This window comes from Zootoca vivipara, chromosome 11 (genome assembly GCF_963506605.1).
Source record: "Zootoca vivipara chromosome 11, rZooViv1.1, whole genome shotgun sequence".
Lineage (NCBI taxonomy): Eukaryota > Metazoa > Chordata > Lepidosauria > Squamata > Lacertidae > Zootoca > Zootoca vivipara.
The window spans coordinates 15,155,498-15,180,810 of NC_083286.1; the positions used below are offsets into that span (position 1 = coordinate 15,155,498).

Genomic DNA, 25,313 nt, shown 5'->3' on the forward strand with positions numbered 1-25,313 from the left:
GAGGGCATTCCACAGGCAGGGTGCCACTACTAAGAAGACCCTCTGCCTGGTTCCCTGTAACTTCACTTCTCACAATGAGGGAACCACCAGAAGGCCTACAGAGCTGGACCACAGTGTCTGGCCTGAACGATGGAGGTGGAGGCATTCCTTCAGGTACAGGGCTGAAGCTGTTTAGAGCTTTAAAGGTCAGCACCAACACAGTATCAGTCCCAAGGAGGGGTGGCTATGCAAGTCCAAAGCAAGACTACACAAACACATGATATATGCACACACAGGACTCCCTCCACAGGGATGAAGATCAAGGTCAGCGTTCTCACCCTCATGGTGGAGAACCTTGAGCCCATGAACCACAAATGGCCTTCCAGGGTTCTCCCTCTGGCCCTCCAGTTTATGTGCCCTCTCCCCAAGCCACATTCTTCATGGGTCCTTTTGCCTGGCTGGAATGAGTCCTTGAACTGTGATAATCACTCTAACCTGCTTGCCTAGATGAGAGGGATCATGTCAAAGCATGTCTATAAACCCCTCTGACTTTTGTATAATAATAATAATAATAATAATAATAATAATAATAATAATTTATACCCCGCCCATCTGGCCGGGTTCCCCCAGCCACTCTATGCGGCTTCCAACAAAATATTAAAATACAGAAATCCATCAAACATTAAAAGCTTCCCTAAACAGGGCTGCCTTGAGATGCCTTCTAAAGGTCTGGTAATTGTTATTCTCTTTGACCTCTGGTGGGAGGGCATTCCACAGGGTGGGCGCCACTACCGAGAAGGCCCTCTGCAATATGGCATACTGTACAAATGCAGGAGTCACATCCATTTCTTTGCCCACCTTTGCTTCTGCCTCGCCCACATTCCTCACTGAAAAGTGGCCCTTGGAAGGTTACCCTCCAGAGAATGTTGCCTTTGGGGCTGAAAAATGTTGCCCACACTTGCTGTAGAGAACTCTATGTACTATGTACTTGCACAGGTATCCTTCCAACTAAGGTAAAAAATGCAAAGACAGGAAACATGCCTAGGACACACAGGTAGCGGCAAAAAAAGGTAAAGGATCCCTGGATGGTTAGGTCCAGTCAAAGGTGACTATGGGGTTGTGACACTCATCCCGCTTTCAGGCCGAGGAAGCTGGCGTTCGTCCACAGACAGCTTTCTGGGTCATGTGGCCAGCATGACTAAATCACTTCTGGTGCAACGGGGCACCGTGATGGAAACCAGAGAACACGGAAATGCCGTTTACCTTCCCGCCACAGCGGTACCTATTTATCTACTTGCACTGGCGTGCTTTTGAACTGCTAGGTTGGCAGGAGCTGGAACAGAGCAATGAGAGCTCACCCTGTTGCGAGGATTCAAACCTCCAACCTTCTGATTGGCAAGCCCAAGAGGCTAAGTGGTTTAGACCAGTGTTTCTCAACCTTTTTTGGGCCAAGGCACACTTGTTCCATGAAAAAAATCACGAGGCACACCACCATTAAAAAAGTTAAAATTTTTAATTCTGTGCCGCCCTATATTGACTATATAATTATGACTGTAAGAAACACTTGCCAATTGCTGTGTTGGTTGCAATCTCCTGTAATAAGGCTTCACAAGCCGCTGATTTCTCTGCCAGCACAATCCTTTGCTCAGCAAGTTTCAGGTTGAGCTCATCCAGCCAGCTTCTTTAAGTTTGTCTAAAACCACCCTCCCGTGGTGGTGGCTGTTGAAAGCTGTGCTCGCCCCGCGTCGTGACCCGGCCGGTTTCCTTTCCGGCGGGTCAGTGTTGTTTATTGGCGGCCGCCAGGCACGTGACAATGCAAATCGCCCTTCTCGTCGCCGCACGTCGCGGCACACCAGCCAGCGTCTCGCGGCACACTAGTGTGCCGCGGAACAGCGGTTGAGAAACGCTGGTTTAGACCACAGCGCCACCAGCATCCCTAGGACATGCATCAGCATCCAGAGGCACAACCAGCACCCCACATTATTGTACATACACACCCCACCAAACAGCATTTTCAACCCCATGGCAGGAGCTCTAAGCATGTGCAAATGTACTACAGAGTGGTTCAGAACGCGCAGCAGCAGGCAGTGAGGTCACAAAATGCTCAGCGTCTATAGGACAGGACCAGTCCAATGATTATTGCTAAATCTTTCATACATTCTGGTCCCACAGGTATTGAAACCTCAGTATGGCTTTTGTTGTACACAATCTCTGCTCATAATGCATTCTTAGACAGTAAACAACAACAAAAAGGCAGCAGTGTGGGACTTTGGATATAAAAACCAAAATGTTACCTTTTGTTGACAGACAGAAACATTAAAGCAACCAATGCCGACCTTATAAAAACTTGTATCTGACCCAATCTTGTCAGCAGTGATTAGTCTCATGTTAACTTCTGGCTATGAATAAACTTGATTGCTTTTATTGATTCCGGTTGCAGTGTTAATAGATAACAGGCATTAAATACAGTAGGAACAGTGCACTAGGAAATCATTTTCACACAGGCATATATTTTCGCATTCTGTCACATACCTTATAATCAGGCTCATGGCACATAAAGTAGAATATAAATTTGCAGGGCAAATAATTAACTCATTGGGTATGGAGGACTGCCATAACCAGCATTAGGTCTTTACAGACAATCTCAAATAAAGGAAAATATACCTTAAGCATTAGATAAAGTTTATATAACGAAGTGTATTTTAAGGGCATAGAATGAAGGCTAAGGCACCAAATGTCAAAACTGTATTTTGAAAAAATGCAAACTAACTGATCTATGAATATATAGAAAAGAGAGCTCAAAAAATAGTTTTAAAGTAACAGTATACTTGAAGAGCCGTAGAGCAATATTATTTATAAATGCAATAGTATCTTGTTTTTTTGAAAAAATGCTGGCCACAAATCATAGAAGATTGTGGTGCACATAAACAAAAACAGGTACTATATCAGAAAAGAAACAAAGACTAATCCTTCTGTTTCTAGGCATTCCCAAAGAAGTTATGTTAAAAGTATTAGCAACTTTAGGAAATTTAGGCTATATATAACATTAAAAGGTAAAGGGCCCCCTGACCATCTGGTCCAGTCGTGTCCGACTCTGGGGTTGCGGCGCTCATCTCGCACTATAGGCCATGGGAGCCGGCATTTGTCCGCAGACAGCTTCCTGGTCATGTGGCCAACATGACAAAGCTGCTCCTGGTGAACCAGAACAGCGCACGGAAACGCCGTTTACCTTCCCGCCATAGCGGTACCTATTTATCTACTTGCACTTTGACATGCTTTCGAACTGCTAGGTTGGCAGGAGCTGGGACCGAGCAACGAGAGCTCACCCCGTTGCAGGGATTCGAACCGCCGACCTTCTGATCAGCAAGCCCTAGACTCTGTGGTTTAACCCACAGCGCCACCTGGGTCCCCATATATATAACATTAGAGACCTGCAATAAACATTTGATGAAAGAGCTAAAAGTTAATTACTGCTCGCAGAAACAAAACAAACCTATCAATAAAAAAGTCTGAGCTTTTCAGAATTTTTTTTTGGACTATGTTTTACATCAGTTTCACATTAAAATTGGTTTGATGAATTCACCTAGGACAGAGCTTTCCAAACTTTTCATGTTGGTGACACACTTTTTAGACACGCATCATTTCAGTAATTCAGTTTTACTAGCAAACTGGGGGTTAAGCTAACTCTTTTCCACCTCTGGGAGGAGCATGGGGAGCATTCGCACAACACACTGACTAATGTGTCACGGCACAGTGTTTGGAAAGCTTTGACCTAGGGATTTCCCCAAACAGTTCTTTTAACAGAACAGAGTTCATCCTCCTCAGAGATAGCATACCTTGTGCTTTTATTAAAAAATTCAAAATAGACTCCACATATTCTCAAAGGGTATAGCCAGACCATTTTTTCCTTGCATGATCTACTACAGAAAGCCATGGAAGAAAGAGGCGCACCGGACACATTTCATGATCCAGAGCCTACAAATTCAATAAAAGTATACAGAACAGGGATATGTCATCACTGCAGCATGCTCTGCCCTGCTGTACATTCCTTTGGATATTTGCAAGAAGGCTACATACATGACTGGAACTCTAGGGCACAATGAGGAACCGGTGAATGAATGAAAAACAGCATCTGATATTTGGCATTTGAAATTGAAAATAATGCTATATACACTAGTTTAATAGTGGTAAACAAACCTATACATTATGCACAGAAAACACTTTGATATTTTCATGCCAATTTGATATCAAAGTTCTCAATTGTTATTCATATCAATCTAACTTTTCTTAATGCTACTTTAAAAAAAGAAAAAAGATGCCCCATGTCATTAAACTCTCATATTCATTTCCTTTAATGTGAACAGAATCTGCTTTAGAGACAGCCTGCTTCATCATTAAAAGGATCCAACAAAGGCATTGCCTTAGAAACCCTAACAATCAAAGACTTTTTGTTGTAATTAATATTTTTTCCAAGATAAATCATCCTATTAAAATATGTAAATTGGCTCTGGTTTCAGGTTATCTGAAACCTTCTGAAAGTGAATTTGGAAGCTAATTCCTTGCTGTGAGCAGTAATTTGAAGGGAAATGAATGATGAGTGTATTTTTATTAACATAAGCAAAAAAAGAAAGATTTCAGTCCTTTAACTATGTTCCTTATAGAGTACTTATTGAATTATTTAAATCTGACTGCACCCCCTTTCGAAACTGGATAGTACTATAAAGGGTGCTTATCTGTCATTACAAAAATGGATTGTCATTGGTACCATTGTCTAAGGAAGCACCTAGGAGTTATACTGCATTCAATAATCCAAGTTTTACAGCTATTTCAATTCCATTTCTCCTAAAATAAAATCTGTGGCTATGGACTTAATGAGGCACTTTGTTAAAGTTATTCTCTATAGTAAAAATTAAGAGAGAGAGAGAGAGAGAGAGAGAGAGAGAGAGAAGTTCTACAGCTTAATTGCAACATGTGTTATGAAGCACTTTACAGTGATTGACTGGAGAGACTGTGAATTTGTGTGTGTGTGTCAAACTCTGTGCCAAAAAAAGGCTTACATACTACATGAGCAGACTTTACATCCCAACTGGTATTAATGGTTTCTTTCACATTATATACTCTTAGTCATTGAAAGCTACCCAGATATTATGCATGGATTCTGCCATGAAATACTTAAAAGACACTGATTGCTGGGTAGCTTTTTGTTGCCGATTACCCTAATTTACTACCTTCAGAAACCATCATTAATGGTCCCTATTACATCAAAGTACATTAGAGTTAATATATATATAGGGTAGGAGCCAGATACATCTGTGGGATTTGAGAATATAATCACCAGGCAATGTTCCATTGATTTCAACTGGAGCACAAGCACACTTAATACAGTGGTACCTTGGTACTCAAACGTCTTGGTTCTCAAACGCCGAAAACCTGGAAGTGTTTTTCAGAAGCCGAACATCCAATGCGGTTGTTGGCTATTGTTTCCGGGGCACCTGCAGCAATCAGAAGCTGTGCCTTGGTTTTTGAATATTTCGGAAGTCAAACGGACTTCCGGAATGGATTAAGTTTGGTGCTTTTGTTTTTGCTACTCATTTTGCACTTTTGTTTTTGAGGCTTTTTCGGTTGATTTGTTTTTGTGGAACCCAGTTCAGCTACTGACTGACTGACTGACTGATTAATTGATTGTGTGACTGCCGAAATGGATAAAAGCCCCCCCCCCCCAACCAATGACTATCATCAGTGCAGATAAGAAAAAAAATAATTAAAATTTTTATCATCTACAATACTATTTTATTTATTTTATAGTACAGTACATTGATTATTGCTTTTATTTTATGGATCAATGGTCTCATTAGACCAGGCATCCCCAAACTGCGGCCCTCCAGATGTTTTGGGCTACAACTCCCATGATCCCTAGCTAACAGGACCAGTGGTCAGGGATGATGGGAATTGTAGTCCAAAACATCTGGAGGGCTGAAGTTTGGGGATGTCTGCATTAGACAGTAAAATTCATGTTAAATTGCTGTTTTAGGGGTTGTTTTTAAAGTCTGGAACATATTAATCCATTTTGCATTACTTTCTATGGGAAAGCACACCTTGGTTTTGGAACACTTTAGTTTTGGAACGGACTTCCGGAACGGATTAAGTTTGAGAACCAAGGTACCACTGTATTTTGGATTGTATTAATAATATTCAAACGCTGCTATAGAACAAGACAAATAAACCCAGACAAAAATATTGCCGGGGGGGGGGGTTCTTTTCTCTTAATGCCCTTTTCCTATATAACTTTTTGACCACATTGAGCATGATTCTTTAAAGCCTTGTATTCAAACCTTGTATTCTGCCTAACTGACACGTACTCTTCGGAAACAGTTGTTATTTACAATATCTGTCTGGTGAAAAAAAAAGATTAAGAGATCATGTTTCCCTTGACTTCCAAACTAGTTGAGCCACAGCTGGTGCATCAGATTTTGAGCAACTGTTCCACATACACACAACAAGACTTCTGTCTTTCCGTGGGGTTTGCTCAGGTCATCTGCATGTGGTGTGGATTAAAGTAGCAATAAAGCTCTATTATAAAAGTAGGCTAAACAGTGAATTTATACACCAAACTGCTGTGACACTGGTAAATTCTGTCATCTGACACTCTCTTCAGAGGGGTTTCCGTTTTCCTGCACACAGAGAAAGGTCTCTTTTAAGTATACTTGAAAACAGTCCAAAACCTGTGATTAATCCTGTGTACTGTCAGGCTGAATATAAATAATGCATAGGACAGTGCAAGATAAATGTAATGTTATGTGGGAGAAAAACATGTTTTGAGAAGTACCTTCCAAATGTACCTTTCAATGGGCACAGTATCTTCCATTTATACACAGGCCTCTGTGATCCAGTGAATTGTCCCTTAAAACTACTAAAGCGCCTTAAACAAGTAAAGTACCAATCTGGCCAGCAAGATTACTTTTTTTTGCATTTGACAAAGCTTTGCTAGTGTGTACTGAGCTTTGGAAGCTTTTTTATTTCAGCATTGTGAGAATGAGATGTGTGTGACAGGAAAGATGTGCAAATTTATGACATACAGCTGTGAAAATGTGCTTTGAGTTTAAAGGAAAATTCAAATGCTGAGGTTCATATTTTTTAAAAAATATCTTTGTTAAATAGGTGAAGCACGCCTCCGTACTATGAACTTAGTGAACACACATTTCTTCCATTTGGTACACCTTTCAAATTAGCCCACAAAAGTATTGCTAGCCTGCTGGGAACTGATAGAGAAATAAAGAGCTCCATCCTTCTTGAGACCATCTGATGCATTTTTATGCTGAAAATGGAAAAAGTGTGTGTCCTTTCTCCAGTGGCAAGCTTGGTTTCTATGCTAGCTGCATTACCGGTAGTAGAATGGAGTACTCTGTCCCTCCTCCACCAACTTACTCATTTGTCACCTATGGCTACCATGTTTGATTACAACACTGGAGTAGCAGACATTCATCATAAGAGATTGGCATATTATTCATGATGTGCTTCAACACGGTTATTTTTTCTCATGGTTTTCTGCGTACGTATGTACTGCAGCAACAGTTCAATGAGTGGAGTTCATATCCTAACCTTAGTCTAATCTAGAATACCAAAACATCTGAGTAGGAGCCAATTAAGGCAGTGATTCTAAGCAATTTGCCCTTTAGACATCCTCCTGTGAAAAGGAAGAAGTTGGCAGCTGCCCAGATGAGCCATGGAGAGGAACCCCCCCTCCCTAGACCTTCTCTCACGAGTGAGGTGGGGCAGTCCAGGTGACCTACGGAGGAACCCCCTATAGACTTCCTCCCATGAAGATTAAAGAGGTGGCAGCAGGTTGCCCAGGCAACCATGGAGAGTCCTACTTGGGAGTGAAGGATCAATTGGTGGCATCCGTAAAGCGGACAGTGGTGGCAGCAGAACAATCGCCGAGGACTGTTGTGACTGTTCCTCTGCAGATTGCCCAGGCTTCCTGCCACAAACACTGCCCTCCAATGCTACTGTGAAGGCACAGCAGCTCTCTGTAGGTTGTCATCAGGCTGTAGTTTTCTGTGGCCAAGCAAACTGCAGCACAGCGACACTCACATTTTGAATGTGTAAATGTGTGTAAATGTTAAGGAATCTTTCATAGACTGCAGTCCTACTTATCTGAAAGTCAGTTCCATTGAACCAAATGCATCTTAATTCTGAGACAACACGCAAAGGATTGCACTGTTAATATGTTATGTTGTATTTTCATTATTCTGCTCTGGACAGGAATCCCTAACATACTTCCTAGGAAGTAAATGCAGCGGGAAAGTGGGAATACTCCAGACTCGCTCTATGGGAAGAAAAACAATGCCAACTGCTTTGTTTTATCTGTATGCACCGACAATCTCTGCAACTATACGCCATAAATATAAATATGGCTGGATTTTATGCTCTTATAATAGCTATTAGATGTCTAAATGGCATGGGTTTATCTATTGCTGTCCATGCAGAATGTAATTCCATGCATGCAGCATGACTTCCATCTTTCTATTCTCCCCATTGCACTCCCTGTGGGCCTTCAAAATTTGCTCCAGAGGGCTGGGGGAACCCACTGGAACAGATTTTTCAGCCACACAAAGGCTGCAGGAGGGAGGAGATGAAAGCCTGTCTCCTGAGCAGAAATCTGCTTGCACAACACTGGATTCTACCCAAAACTATTAAATGCTGTTCTATAAAAATAGAGCAATGGTGAAACTAGAAAACAACTATACTGAGTAATTTTCAAAAATAATTGCTCAGCTCTCCCATACTACCGGTATCTTACAAACATTAAAAAGCCAGTTTTATGTGAATCATTTTTTTAAAAAAGTGATTATTTTAATGAAGGTGACTTATCTCCAGGAAAAAAATTCAATAATTAAAATCCACTAAAGTCATTAATGATGTTCTGCAGCCCAAGAACACCCTTTAACAATAGTTCATGAAAAGCTCCCAGGCATCACTTTCAAAATATTTCTCTAATAGAACACAGTGCCTTTTACTCACCCCACCCGCCATGTCTGCATGACTCAGAAACAAGGGTGTTTAAAAAAGGGGGGGGGGTTAAATAAAGCTCCTTCTCTTCAAAGTTGCCTCTTACAGAATAGAAATAGGCTGTCTCTCAGCCCTACACTTGTGAAGCCTTTATTCGTCTAACCCATTCAGCTGTGTTGTCACAGTGATCACTTTTCCTAGGAGGCTGGATCTAGTCAATGGAAAGAATGTCTGAAGCAGATAGCCTAGACAGGCTCTGTTTCTGGGTTCAGGCCTGGTGGTGTGTCAACATTCTCCTCAATTTTTTCCTTAACCACTGACAATGATCAAAAATTTATTGAACATGTTTTACCATGATTACTTCCCTAGTTAGAAATCATCAATAGCAATTCTCAGGCATCATTAGAGACTTGCACTGACTTGATTCAAGTATGTTAGTAGCTCCAAATTGTTAGGCTTTTTGGAAAATTGCATATTTCAACATGCATTACTTTAATCATTATATTTTACAGTCATTATAAGTAAAAGTGAGGTTAGCCAAACTGGTAAATCTAGGAAAGTGTGATAAATTATGTGTTGTTTGTAGAATATTAGAAGTAGTGATTATAACAGTAAGAACTTTCTGTTCTTAATAATGCTCATGATATAAAAAGTGGAATTTTTTAATGAAACTACTCTTAGTTTGATATCACCAAATAATTGAGTAGTTTAATTGATATAAATTGATTTCAAGTGGTCTACTCTGAGTATGCCTTACCTGGCTATCACCTTCTTTTATAAATTGTAACACAACTAAACAGCAAAACAGAGTTTCAGATTTCTCAGTGGATTATATGATCCTCCTGGAAGCAAATTTTGTTGACACCTTTTTCCAAAAGTATATAAATAAATAAAGATTTTTTAATAGATTAGTGACAGCTAACTAAATAAACAAGATAAATTATTTAACACAATTCCATTGGCAATGACAAAGAAACTGCTTTTGTTTTCCTTTCACCACTGCAAACACCCTTGTGAGTTATAACATCAATTATTCAATTAATGTAGTGTAAGTCAGGGTTAATTAAGATAACTTCGCTAAATCAGAGCTGCTAGTTCAGAGCAACCAAGCCCAGCAAGGCTTCTGATTTAAGCTATCAAGTCACTGAGGCTTAGCAAAGTTTTTTCAACCTCCAATCTTCTCCCATGCCAGAAACCTAAACAAATCCCCAGGTGAAAACTTATGAAAAAAGTAGAATAATATTTCTGACTACATATTGGATATTGTGACACTACCGGTACATAAAAGAAAACATTTCTGCAAGCGAATAGGATCAGATTTTATTCAAATATTAAAGCATAACTAGTCTCATTCTATGACTAGATGGGAAAGTGGGGTTTAAAGAGTGCATTTTTTTCTCTTTTGAACTGTCAAAAAATTTAAATGAGGAATTATAGACTGGACCTCCTTTTTCCACAACTTGTGGAACCACATTCTTTCCACTTAAAATTCAGCAGTCAAAGACCTATTGGAAAGTGAATGCAAGAGAACGGAGGCTAATTGAATCTTTCCCCAAATGTAGTACAAAATGTCCACAAACCACTCAGATATTTTAAGACTCACTTCTTAATCTTCTCTTCTGCAGGCAAAACATACCCAGCTTTTTCAACTCTTCTACAAGGCATTTTTTTCATGGGTTACCAGACCACTCTTTTGAACATGCTCTGGTTTATCCAGATTCTTCCAAAAATGTGGCACCCAGAACTTGATAAAGTATTTCATTTGTATGCAGGGGGGGGGGGGCTTTTACTTCCTGTAATCTAGACATTGTGTTTCTGTTGATACAGACAAAGATTGCAATAGCTTTTCTAACAGCTGCACTACACTACTGGCTCATGTTCAGCTTGTATCCCACTGAGTCACCTAGATTGTGTGCACTGCTACAAGCTCAGTGTCCTTCATACTATAGTACGTAGTGCTTTTCATTTATTTGTACCTAAATGCAAGACATGGCATTCATCTCCAGAGTGTTTCATCTTCCTGGTTTCAGTTCAGCGTTCCAGATTATCATTTTGAGCATTGGTTCTGTCTTCTATGGTGTCTGTCAGAACTGGACTGAGGGCAACAGTGTGAGGTAAGCCAGGAGCCAGGAATCATGAGACAGGCTAGAAGTCTGAATCAACAATCAAGGAAGGACTCAGTGGCTCTAATCCAACAGTATATGTGCACAACTGTAAACTGCTGCCTATATGTGACCCTAGTTAGTTCATCACTGAGGCCTGTGCTGGTCATCTTTCCCGGGATGAATGAATTTTTCTATCCGCTTCTTGTGTTATTGCCATGATCTCATCACATAGTAGCCTTCACTGCATGCTTTTTAGGTTCAAATATGAAACGCACATAAATCCTCAATGAGCTAGGGATATGCATATGAAAGCTTGCTTTCAAATATATATGCCCGTAGATGGGCCAGCCAATTATATTTTGGAATCATTGTTAGGTGATGATTCAAAATATACTGCATGAATGCAAGGACACATATAATGCCTGTTTTACACACAGTCAAAAATACAAATGTTAGAAATGGCAGGATAAGTTAAATAGTACTGCCCTGAGATTCATTACTGGCATAAAAAAAGAGCAGCTATCTTCAACATGGTACCGTATGTTTTGACTGCAGTTCCCATCAACTGCAGCTAGGGATGTTGGATAATTCCAAAGGAAACAGAAACAGGAGTGGAAATTGTCAGTGTTTGTTTATTTTTATTTTTTACTTCTGGATCAAATACAGTGGTACCTCTGTTTAAGTACACAAGTTTAAGTTCTAGACGGTCTGCAGAGCACTCTAACTGAAGCGTACTTAACCTGAAGCGAACTTTCCCATTGAAAGTAATGGAAAGTGGATTAATCCGTTCCAGGAGTACTCAACCGGAAGCGTACTTAACCCGAAGTATGAGTGTATTGGTTCTGGAAGTCTGTACTTAACCTGAAGCGTACTTAACCTGAAGCGAACTTTCCCATTGAAAGTAATGGAAAGTGGATTAATCCGTTCCAGATGGGTCCGCGGAGTACTTAAACTGAAAGTACTCAAACCGAAGCGTACTTAAACCGAGGTATGACTTTACTATCAGTATTCACTGTTTTTGCTTTCAGTCCACAAAACAATACATTAATGATGACCCCCTTGTCCCCATTTGTATTGCAATGGACTAGCATGAGGTAGCATGTTTAACTGTAATTAAGTACATAAAATTCCACCACAACAGACAGCAAGACGAATAACACAGTTTTTGTCAGAAGCTGAATTGCAGTGGAATGGAGAAAATGGTGCATGTGCTAAACATGAAGGAAGTAAAAAAACATTGCTTTCTTATATTCCTAGCCTCAGCATGGCCAATGATCAGGAATGATGGCATGACCAGGAATAACATCTGAAAGCCAACAGGTTGGGAAAGGCTAAATTGGAGCAAAGCAAAAGTTCAGTAATGCCTTACATTTTAATGTCACAGCTTCCAATTTAACCTTTCACTTGATAATCCCTTCATTGCCTGATCTATGAGATTGCCAGCCAATGAAGACAGTATCAAATTAAAGGGTAAAAATGGAACCTGTAACATCAAAATGTAACTCATTGGCTAACTTACTGCATATGACCTGCACCTGTTATCTCACTATGAGCAGGATAATTAAAGCAAATCTGGACTTCTTTGGTTTAATCTGTGACTGATCCCATAATATTGTTACGAGTTTAGCTGCCTTGATCACCGACCCTGTCGACCTGAGTACTGACAAAAGAACATTAATATTTCTTAATGACTATCTATGGTAGTCTTAAAACAGTTTGCAAGAAATAATTAACTTTGGAGTTTGAAACTGAGACAGAGGCAGAAGCTGAGAGAAAGCTAAAAGCTTCTAGCTGGAATTAGCTGGAACAAAGGGGGCAGCGTTGGGGTTGGCCACACAAGTTGCTCTGTGAAAATCTGCTAGCTTTTAGAGCTCTGCTTGATTCTAAATCTCAATTGTCTTTATTTGTATGTCGTATATTGCATAAAGCAAATATTACAAGGATACTGTAAGTCTCCCATTTTTTTTGTCAACTCAAGGAAATGAAACCCAGGAGTCCTTCCCATGGTACTAATAACTGCCTGGAAGAAAGAAGAGTGTTAACAAAGTAGACTTTCTAAGCATGAATCTGCCAAGTTTTGCCTGAATATAGGTTTGAGCAGGCTGCATCTCCAGCTAGCCATGCATAATGGCATCTTTGTCTAGCTGTCACATGAGCAGCGTTGTGTTACTACGATTGTTACTCCAGGCTTAAAATGGAAAGCATGCTTTCCGACAGACCACCTACTTCTGTGTTTCATAATTAATACTGTTGTACTCCTTTCATAGTTAATCAGTTTAGGAGATTAACACAGCTCCGGAGAATTGTGAAAGAAACGGTTCTAATAATTCAGGGAGTTTCTAACATGATTATAATGACTCAAAATAAAAAGGCTTGTGTTTTTGTACCTGAGAACCAAAATTTCAAGTGTTAAGGAAGCAACATGCTGTGTACTGTACAAGCATTATACTGTAGAGTCAAATGTAAGAAACAAGAATTTCAGAACTACAGCTAACTTCTTCATCCTTTGATTATGCATTACAATTCAGGTGGTCTTAAACGCTTCTGGTATCTCAACTCTCCAAAAATATACGTGTCTGGTACTAGGAATATTAAGCACAAAGGAAAGGATATAGCTCAGAAGAAGGGTGTCTGTTTTACATGCAGATTGTTCCAAATTCAAACATTAATATCTCCAGGTAGGTCTGGGAGAGATCCCTGTGTGAATCCTGGAAAACTACTGCCAGTCAGTGTAGAAAATACTGTGCTAGCTGGAAACATTGGTCTGACTCAGTGTAAGGAAGCTTCCTATATTTCTACAGGACTAAGCTTCCTATGTATCTACAGGATTGGCCACTGTCCTTCAAGTAGCAGGTTGTAACCCAGCCTAAGGAAGTTGTAGCACTGTTATCAGTTGTAGTATGTGCATGTGGTGCTCACAACAGCTTCTCCAGTTTGTAAAGTGACTTGAAAGGTTAAAAATTGAAAAGCAGGTTTTAAGTTCCAGAGTTTAGTTAAAAGTACGGTAGCTCCTAAGTTTGAAAAAGTCAAATATTAATAGTGTATACATACAAATTTACATCCATTAAAAACAACAACAACCATGTAACACTGTGAAAGAGAGGCTCAATACAGCACAAGTGGGTTTTGCTTCTTGAGAGGTACCAGGAAAGGTCACACCCACTTTCTCTGACCGGAGACCACTGACTGAGCAAGCTCTGTAAAATGTCCATTTAAGAAATGCTTAAATTGATTTAAGAAGTAGAGTCTGTCTGATGCTGTAGGCCAGGGGTTGTCAACCTAGTGGGCGTTTCAGGATTCTAGGTGGGCAGTAGGAGGTTCTATGGCACAAGCTGAATCCTCCTTCTATCGAGCACCGGTGGGCGGTAAGGAAATTTTACCATCAATAAATATGCATTAGTGGGCGGTAGGTATAAAAAGATTGACTACCCCTGCTGTAGGCAATCATATCCTTTTGAAACAAGAACAGTCCAAATTGCTCCAAAAAGGTTGAGAGGGTCTTAGTTTTGCTTGAAAAGCTAAAATAACATTTTCTCAATGTTTTTTTGAGGGGGGGAATAGAATATCATAGAGTTGGAAGGCACCACAAGGGTCGTCTAGCCCAACCAATGCAGGAATCTTTTGCCCAACATGGGGCTCTACTCGTGCTCCACCGACTGAACTACCCCAGCTTGATTTCTGCAAGGAAATCAAGAGAGTCTGCTGTGTAACACCAACTCTCAATTCATATAAAATCAAACAAATAATAAATAAACTGACTTTTCACAGCTTTATGGCTTTATGTGACACCATATAGAAACAACTGCTAAGAAGCTCACCCAGACAACCTACAGACTTCAACAAAATGCCTTACATGCTACACCGTTTGCCAAAGAAAGGCTTATATTCTGCCTTTCAGATAAGGGGGCTTACAAACAGTTCATGTTTCAATGATATAAGAAAAGCCAAAGGAGATAAATGATGAAGTGGTAAAACCACTGGAATAAGGCTAAATGTGAGCCACTAATAGTACATCACATTATTGAAGAGGAACAATAGCTAAGCCAGGTACTTAAACTGCGTTCTACCATTAGAAAACCTGAACATGTAAATTGTAAACGCAGAGAAAAAATGAGTAAGAGAGGACATGACAGAGGTTTACAAAATTAAGCATGAAGTGAATTAAATGGATAGAGGTTTTCCCTTCTCTCCCCTAACCTGAGAATGTAGGGTCACCCCCATGCTATTTACAACAACTGTTGCTCAACAAAAGAAAAGGACCCTGATCCAACTGTAGCATTAGAGAAACAGGCACAGAAAATTGTAATGAGCTACGATTGTTGTTTTTGCTCTGTGTTCTGCTACCATTTCCACTCTGCACAGAAGAGTATCCATGTTCTCTCTTTTATTTACTGTGTTGAAGCAAATAACACCAAAATTAGTTCCTGTCACATGATGTAGAAGCTTTGGTGGGAACAAGCTTGAGACAAATTAGTTATATTACACAGTACGGCGAATAACTAGCAGCTGCTCATTTTGGACATGATGGGCAAATTACAGACGTAAACCACTATGCTCAAGATGAAATTAAAAGCCAAACTTGCCAGTTCTACAAAGTTATCCAATAATGAAATATTGCTAACCAAATTGTTTTAATACAGGTCATAATTTTATACAAGTATACAAAGTAATACTATTTAGGATGTAATAAAAACATGGAATCAACTATTAATTTCCACTGGCAATCTAGAACACATGCTGAAGAGTACAGATTGTTATAATCTGCACCATGAGAAAATATGGTCCATGGTATGTTGCATACTCAGATAAAAAAGTTTACAGCATAGCAAATCAACTGGCATTCCTCACTTGAGCCTGAAAGATGTAAACAAGTTATTCAGCAGCATAAGAGAACATATATGGCTGGCGACTCAGTTTACAATTTTCCTAAATCCAGTTACAGTACTTGCATCCCATAGAAGATGAGACATAGCTAATTATGTGCGCTCTTTTCCTGAATTGTGTTACTGGGCATTCAGGGGCATCTACAAGGAAAAACGAAGAATGAAGCCAGCTTTCAGTTTCAGTCTTGCATTAAATATAGAGCTCAGTCAATGGACACATTTCTTTTAAACAAAACAAAGTAGCTTATCCAGTGCAAAAGCAGAGCACTTTCACTTCTCCAGACTTGTCATTAACCATTCCAAGTTGCTGAACAATAACAGTTTTCCCTCAAGGCACTACTCTAGCCTTGTATCCAATCTAGCTGACCTTGCTGAGCACAGCTAAGAATTTTGATAAAACCAGACTGAGTTTGCATATTATGTGAGCTGAAATGCTCATAGAAAATGGCCTGAAATCCTGTGTCCCACTAAACCTAACTAGATTTATTTGCACTCAAATACTGGTTGAGTCCAAATAAATCTAGTTAGGTTTAGTGGGACACAGGATTTCAGGCCATTTTCTATGAGCATTTCAGCTCACATAATATGCAAACTCAGTTTTATTTTTAAATACCAGTACTTCTATACAACTGTTTCTCCAAAAAAATGCACAACAAAAAATCAACCATAAAATAATGAAATACATGAATCCAAAGAGTCAACAATTAAACAGAAGTGATGACATGACAAAACAATGATAGTCGTATCTTGGAAGTCAAACAGAATCCGTTCTGGAAGTCCGTTCAACTTCCAAAACATTCAGAAATCAAAGTGTGGCTTCTAATTGTCTGTAGGAAGCTCCTGCAGCCAATCGGAAGCCACAGAAGCCGTGCCAGACTTTTGGCTTCTGAAAATCGTTCAAAAACTGGAACACTCACTTCCAAGTTTCAATTGTTCAGGAGCCAATTTGTTTGAGAGCCAAGGCGTTCGAGATCCAAGGTACAACTGCACTAAGTAATAGGGCATAGCAGTGTTCATCAACAGTTCTCAGCTGTTACCTGAAATAGCAAGGGTTTTGCATGCATCTTCATAAAGAGCATGGTGGAAGCTGTATGGACTCTTCCAGAAGAAAACACAGCACATAAGCGCTGATACAAAAAAGGTCCTGCTCCTGATGGAGCCAGATGGAGCTTCCCCATGAGTGTCACCAGAATATAGGGTGCTATCGACCTAAGTACTGTAATACACAGGGTGGATCTGTGAAACTTAATAGACTTGGTCATTGATTTCAGTGGGCCATATGCAACTAAATCACTGCACAAGTGGAAACCAGCACAATGATGCCCACTCTCACAATGGGACTCTTCTCCCTGCACCCTCCACAAATCTACTCAAAAAGGAGACGGGAGAGATTGTTCCATCAGCTGATGGAGCAATTTCCTTAGTGCTATGATGAATACAACCCAGTAAGTCTATTCCAGGGTGGGAACTTTTTTCAGACTAAAGGCCACATCTTCATCTGAGCAACTTTCCCAAAAGCCAACTTTCCAAAATAAATCTAGGTAAGTTTCATGGGACACAGGATTTCAGGTCATTTTCTATGAGCATTTCAGCTCACATAATATGCAAACTCAGTATAGTTTTATCAAAATTGCTAAATTCCTTAGCTATGCTCAGCAAAGTCGGCTAGATTGGACACAAGGTAGAGTAGTGCCTTGAGGAAAAACTGTTATTGTTTTGCCAGAGCCAAAAAATGGCAAAACAACACATGTAAACTTTATTATTATTATATTTGTTTATACCCCGGCAAGAAAGACCAAAAGCATAGGGGAAAAACATTAAAACACCATTGAACAGTGATAGAATTTAAATTATATGCACATATAAAATCTGACTGGCTTGAATCTTGCACTGTCAGGAGTCTGCTAGGGCACTAGTCTTTAACTGGGGGGTTGGGGCCCACTAGTGGGTCACAGCTTCATCCAAGTTGGATCGCAACAGGAGCACTGCCACCATGCAAATATATAGAAGGTTAAGAAATGAGTCACCCAATGAGTGTTTGGGTTGAAAGTGGGACCTGGCTCTGAAAAGGTTTAAGACTATTGTGCTAGTGGAAAGAGAAGAAGAGGGATGAAGGGACATGGCAGGGCAATTAATCAGGATCCTATTCTCAGCCAGAAGTAGTCCTAGCCCAAATTATGCAAACTTCACACACTAACAACAAAAGTGGCCTCTATTAAAATGCTCCCACCAAAATCAATGGGGAGCCCAACATAACAGCCCAAAGCCAGCCATAATGGAGGCTCTCAATGAACAAAAATGTTGGCACCTGTATGTCTCTTTGATATTCTCAGAACTTACTCCTATGAGGAAATGTTCCTCCTCGTGTGATCAGGGAGAGAGCAAGAACACATTAGCCATCCTATGCATCATAACCCCAGTGCCAGCACTCTCCACATGTTGCAGGTGCATAATTGAGATCTAAATCATGCCAGAAGCCTCAGTGAATACAGCAGGCACCTCACTGCAGGCATTTGCCCTTCGATGCATAGAGGATGGTGGGGCACCTGGGTAGCTAGCATACTCTGCTCTCTCCTCACACAATTCTATTTGTGTGAAACACCTGCACAGGTCTTCGCTTAACAACCAACCTTGTTCAATAAAAGTTCAGACTGCTGTGCCTCTTTTATCCTCAATAATTATTAGTTGGTATCCACCCTCTGGAATCCTTCCTATTCTTCATAGGACACACATGCTTGTGGCTGGAGAAGAGCTCCATCATCATACCCTACCAGGGCTAATGTATCTGCATCTCCTACCAAAGCACTTGCAAGAGAGAGGCCAGGTAGATCAATGTCTTCTTGGTCCCATCATCACCATTCATTGGTTTCCAAAAGGGGGGTGATGACATGATGAAGCTATGTGTGATGCAGAGAAAGTTGGTAGAGAGATATTTTACTCTTTTTCTCCTAACACTAAAACCCAGGGTCATCCAATGCAGCTGAATATTAGAAGATTCAGAACAAACAAGAGAAGGCAGTTCTTCACATACTATATCATTAAACCAGGCATCCCCAAACTGCGGCCCTCCAGATGTTTTGGCCTACAACTCCCAGAATCCCTAGCTAACAGGACCAGTGGTCAGGGAAGATGGGAATTGTAGTCCAAAACATCTGGAGGGCCGAAGTTTGGGGATGCCTGCATTAAACTGTGGAATTCACTGCCACGGGATGAAATGATAGCCACCAGCTTGGATAGTTTTATTAAAAGCAGGCTGGGAAAATCCATGGATTGATAAAAAAGTCTATCATTCAACTCATTCATACATACATACCCCACCTTTTCCCCTAACAGAACTCAGTGGCAACTAATTATGGTGGCTGTGTTCTGTTTGGCCACTTTGAGAACAAGATAGTGGATGAAATGGGCCTCTGGTCTTCAGAGAGGAAGACTGAAACAGACAATATGACACCTCTTCCTGATCCTTTTCCCCTGACCCAGATCTACCACTGAACAAAAGGAGCACATTTTCAGTCTTTTAGAAGTACTGTGTGCAGCCATCCATCAGGATGCCCAGGCCTCATGCCTCAGGCAATGAAAGGGGCACAAAAGAAGCTTGTTGGTGTTGCAGGCTTGTAATAAGACAGAGATATGACCTTAGCTTTCTCACTACAGCTGGCCCCCTGCCGCTGCATTTGTCCCCAGCAAGGGTCTGAGTATATCTATTCCCTGCTGCAAATCCTCCATGTAAATAGATCTTGACTATGAAACATGTTTTCTGTTATTCATCAATCTTCAGGAGACAACAACCCCACCCCAAAAAACAGCCTAGAATCGAGAAACATAACAGTTTTCTTGCTTGATGTGCAAGAGTTCCAATATAGCAGCCCCATGAGGGGAAAGGCACTGACATTTTCCCACCCTGACCTCTAGAAAAGCAAGACACATCCTGCTCTGTGTTTTATGCAGTCCACTTGCTCATGTGATTGATTATGCATCAATTATAAATGGCCATGAAAACAGTGAAAGCATTCCATTAATTCCTGATTTTGTATATGATTACTCATAGTTTTTAAGCACTAACTCTACACCATGCCACATATAGAAAGGTTAATACTGCCAGTGGAGTGGTGCTTGGGGCAATTACAACCTTATGACTTTGTAACACACCGTTATTAGAATTATAACCAATGAAGCCTGCAACAAAATGCTGCAGTATGTAGTGTTCTGTTCAGGGTTCAAGGCAGCCAACCGTGTACTTTTTGCAGAATAGTCCATTAGCTCACCCTGACTTTCTGCACTTGCCCCTTGCAGTTAATTAGCAGTCCTTGATCACTGAGCATACACAGTCCTCGCTGGGCAGTTTGGGGGTGGTTCCCCCCCTGCCACCACAGTGGGCTATCCCTATATTTGTTGTACTTCTGCAAAGTTTGGGGTTCCCCCAAGACTGCTATTTCCCTCTTATGTGTGGATGGTGGCACTTTGGTTACATAAGAATCAACACTAGGAAATCAGCTGCTTGCTGTTACAGTAAAGGATAAAGTTGTAATTCTTAATGCACCATACCAGTAGATGGTATTGACAACTCAGATAGCTTTTGTAGTGTTTGATCAAGTCTACATTTCTTGTAAAATCAAATAAACTACACCAGTGGGTTGTTAGCATCTATGCAAAACAGCAGCATAATTACGATAAGACAACCAGTTTAAAGTAAGCTAGCTCCAGGGAAAATAGTTTCAAATACAACCAAACCAAGTAATTTAGATAAAACAACCAAAACCCAGCAGCAGTATTTACAGTAACACCTTTCAATTAAAGACAAGAGATACGTTTTGATGCAGGGAACCAGACTACATGTACAACATACATAGACAGAGTTTAATTTTCAAAAAATAAATAAATAGAGAGGTTCTGGGGCTTAAAGTAGTTAGATATCCCTGTTTTCCATCCTGAAACTTAATCAGGTCATGAAAAGGTATTCTGCACTTGTTCTGAGCATTCTTCTTTTTAATTATTTCACAAGCATTGCCAACAAAGTTTGGAACAAAACCAAAGCTTCCACAAATTAAAAGTATTCCTTTTAAGCCATTCTCAGCAAGAAATATATGGATCACACGAAACAAAAACAAACAAGTTTTACAGCTACGGTCAAAAGTTTTCTCTCTCAAGCTCTAGAGTAAAGCAGCAGCTGTATAGGATGTTAAGCTAGCCAGGCATTTAAACCCAGTGCTGAACTATCAGCAAAACAACCCAGACTGACAGCCCACCCCTCAAGAAACGCAAAGTGCATGCTGAGTGGAAGACATTCCTGCACGAACTTAGGAAGGTAGGGGTGAGGAGATGGGGACAAGGAGTTTTCTTTCTCAAAACAAGCCTTTTGTTAGAAGGAGCTCATTTAAATAGAGAAAAAGTTGCAATGGATACAGGAGAAAGTGGAAAAACAAAAATGGGCAAAGCACACGCAGTACACCGACAGCAGTAGAAAGTATGCCGCCTTGGAAACGTAGCGAATTAGCTTTTATAGGCAAAAGTATTATTTATCAGATTTACTTGAAGAGATACATAGGCTGCTGTGCTCCATTTGTTTACCCAAAAAAGTTCATTTCACAAGACTACTTTGCCCACAATGACGTTCCTACAGGGATGTCCCATCTAGTGTGAAAGTTGTGAGTGCCAACGGCATACATGTCTCTTTCGACAGTTGACTAGGCGGGGCTCACATGACCTCCTCCATGTATTCAAACATGTGGAGAGGGTCCTGGGACCAGCAGGCAAGCTCCACTTCCCGTCGCCACTATGCACCGCAATCGCATTCCTCAATGTCCAAAACACATCAGGAGGAGTTCTATTCGCACGCTAAGGTCTGTGCACAGAGTCCCTCCGAGAAAGGAGAGACCTTTATCACACCGAGGTCCCTTCTCCCGTGGAGCAGCTCCACAGATGCAGACCAAAATAACCCCTTCCAAAAGAGTTTGGACACATCGACATCAAGGGACAAGGCTTGTTCACATGGGCCTGCAACCTCTTCCACACCTTAAGCACCATGGGGGGACCTCACAACTATTATTCAGATTGGAGCAAGAGAGGCGGGGGGGGATGGGTCATTGGCACAGCCAAGATTTATTTAAGGGGGGCAAGATACCCCCCTGTCACCATCCTCTGTCTGGCTCTGCCTGGGGGATCCAGCATGAAATGGCTCAGCAACAATTTTTTAATTATTATTTTACTGTGCTTACAATTATTACATTTATTACTTTGTTAGAGAGAACTTTAAATACAAACACCAGAACATTACACCCAAATTTTCAGCAGAGGCATATGCATGCACAATTTCTCAGAGTCTCTGGGGAGAGCCAGTGCAGCATATTGGCTAGAAGAGGGTTAGACTATGACCTAGGTCCTAGGAGATCTGGGTTCAAATCCCTACTCAACCATGAAGCAACCGTTTTAAATTACTTCCTTTCCACCCTAAGCGCTCAGGAAAAAGCACCTGTCAAACCCCTTCTACAATTTCTACTTTGTTAGGCATTTTTATTTGTTTCCTTTTTTAGGGGGGGGGAGTTGCCCCCCGCTCCCCCCCCACCATCCAGGGTGTGGGGCAGCGAATTTTGACACCCAAATTTGTAACGAGATTTGCATCCATGGTTATGGGGGGGTTGCCCCCTGCTCCCCACCACCACCATGCGGGGGGAATGCCCCGAATTTTGACACCCTGATGTCAGCCCCCGCGCAGAGCAGCGCTAACTCCCCTACTGCGTTTCCCCCGACGGGTCCAAACGAGCCTCATTCAGACAACCAACCGCCCAAGGTCCGGGGAGGCCGGCATAGTTTTAGCCCGAACCTTAGACACCCTCCATCCCACCCGAATTCCGCCCCGTCGCCTGACCTTCAACGGACAGCTCCCGTGCGCATGAACGGCCACAGCAGTCCCAACATCCCCCACCCCACCCCCGACCCGATCGTCTGAACAGAGCCCCGGACCGACGCGTGGCCGCCACACACACACACACGCACCGTCTTCAAGTTACGCACGCGATACCTGTGTACGCCCCGTCGCCTGACCTTCAACGGACAGCTCCCGTGCGCGTGAACGGCCGCAGCAGTCCCACCCAACCCTCCACCCGATCGTCTGAACAGAGCCCCGGACCGATGCGTGTGTGTGTGTGTCGTCCACGCGTCGCTCCGTGGCTCTGTTCAGACGATTGGGTGGGTGGGGGGGCTTAAAGTTACGCACGCGACACCCGTGTACGCGGTGGCGTTGGGGATTCCCCCTTTCTTTGGGGTCTTCTCCCAACCCGCAACCGCGATTCCCCCTCCGGACAGGCGCGAGGCGAGCGGCGGAGGCACCTGCGCTTTTCCCGCCTTCGCCAGCCCCTCACCTGGTATAAGCGGAGCTGCCGGCGCGCCGGGCGGACTTGTCTCCTCAGGCTCCTCCGCCACGGACGGAGCGAAGCGACTTCTTTCCTTTCCCCCAAAAAAGCCCAGCTCCCCTACAGGCCGTTCGCAAGAGGCGCCATGGCGCTTCCTCCCGAGCCCGGTCCGAGCGACGACAACTCCCGCTCCGGAGCCTCAACTTTGCCCGGCTTGGGGTGAAGCGACTATTGAGGCGGCTGCGATAACCGACGGGGAGCAGGAGGGGACAAACGAGCCAAATCGGCGACCGGCGCCTCTGGGGGGGGGGGAAACTCGCGCCTCTCCCGGCTCCTCCCTGGCCGAGGCTGAGCGCTGGTGGCCAGCGGCGGAGGCTGCCCCACAGCCAACTTGAGGCGGCGGCCGAGGAAGTTCCGTCCCGGGCGCGGCAGTGAGAGGCGCGGGGACGACCAATGCCAATGTCGACGCCGCCGCGCTTAGCTTAGCCTAAGGGAACAGGTGTCGCCGCCCGAGGTCGTGAGGCGAAGGCGAAATCTCTCGGCCCGCCCCGTCGCAGCGGAGCCTGTTAGCACGCGCGGCCAACTTTGCGCGTGCGCGGGGCGGAGGGCGGCGGGAGACGGTGAAGACGCCCTCCTGCCTCAGGTCGATTGCGGGAAACTAAGAAGCTTCCCACCCCCCTTTTTATTTTTTTATTTATATGTGTCAAGTTTTGACATTTCAATGGGAGCTCGCCCCACCGCGGGGATTCGAACTGCCGATCTTCTGGTCGGCAAGCTCGAGAGACTCAGTGGTTTAGACCACAGACTAACCATGGGCAGTACCATGTCCCTCCCAAACTTGGATAATATCCCACTCGGCAGCACATGTAGACAACAGGGCTCTGGGCACACACAAAAATAGTTAAAATCTTTCTATGCCTCCTTTGAGAGGAAGCTCTTTTAAGGCAGCTTACCATAAAATACAGAAATACCATTCAATGAAAACGCTCATAAAGTGGGAGACCAGCAACTAATGAAATAGGCAGCCCACCCAAAATTGCTAAAATACCGTCAAAACTAACAGCGAAAGCAGACTACTAATAAAACTCTCTTGCAATGGAAATTCAGCAACGAGAGGTGAATTTTCTTGCAAGAACACAAAGTCAGCCCCACATGGGAAGAAGCACATCTTGGACAAGCATTGGAAGCAGCACACATCCTAGGCATACATGAGAATCAGCAGCACATAATAAACAGCAACATGACACAGACAAACATGGGCAACAGATCTGAATGTTGTTAGCAAGATGTCAGGCAAAAGAGGATAAATGGGCATCACAAGAAAACTTGGGTAGATCTTCTGATGAGGAAACATGGGGAGCAGTACATCTTGGGCAAACCCTACACAAAAGCAAATGTGGGCTTTCGTACATTGATAGCAGCACATCATGGCAATGCCACGTAACGGAAAAGACAGGAAGACCACTTAACAAACTAATATGAGCAGCTGTAGTACACGAACCAACACCAGTAGCAGCAAAAATGATAGACAAGGACAGGCAGAAGGAGGCTCTGAAAATATGAGCACAATGCACCTCAAAAGCAGCTCACTGCAGCAAATTACAAGCAAACGTACACAGAGGCAGCACATATTGTCTTCTTTCACAAACACGTCCAGATCACTCTGCATCAGGGAAACATGCATGTGCATAGCTAAATAAGCTGCACTGAGCTTAATCACTGATAAAATGGAAACCATGAAACTTTAGGATTACACAACAGATTTACACTAAACTAGCAAAAAGAAGACTCACATTCTTCTATTTTAAACATAATTTACACCTTCCTCAGGTGCTTCTGCCAGTGTCCTTTAACTATGATAACGCCTCTTGCTTACCTGGTAGAGAATGGATGGATGGATGGATGTGAGAATGCAGAAACGCCTGAGTTTTGCATGGCAGGAGTGGGCAATTTTTTAAAAAAATCACTTCCATTGTTTCACTCACTTT

At 42.2% G+C, this 25,313-nt stretch overlaps 1 protein-coding gene across 1 annotated transcript in view; it reads right to left on the reverse strand.

Moving 5' to 3' along the window:
• The window catches only part of MEGF10 (multiple EGF like domains 10), a 112,999-nt gene extending 89,170 nt beyond the window's left edge, over positions 1 to 23,829 (reverse strand). The window contains exon 1 of the mRNA XM_035099947.2: positions 23,335 to 23,829. The gene's annotated coding sequence lies outside the window, so the exon portion shown is untranslated. The remainder of the gene's footprint in view (positions 1 to 23,334) is intronic.
• Between the last annotated feature and the right edge of the window lie 1,484 nt (positions 23,830 to 25,313).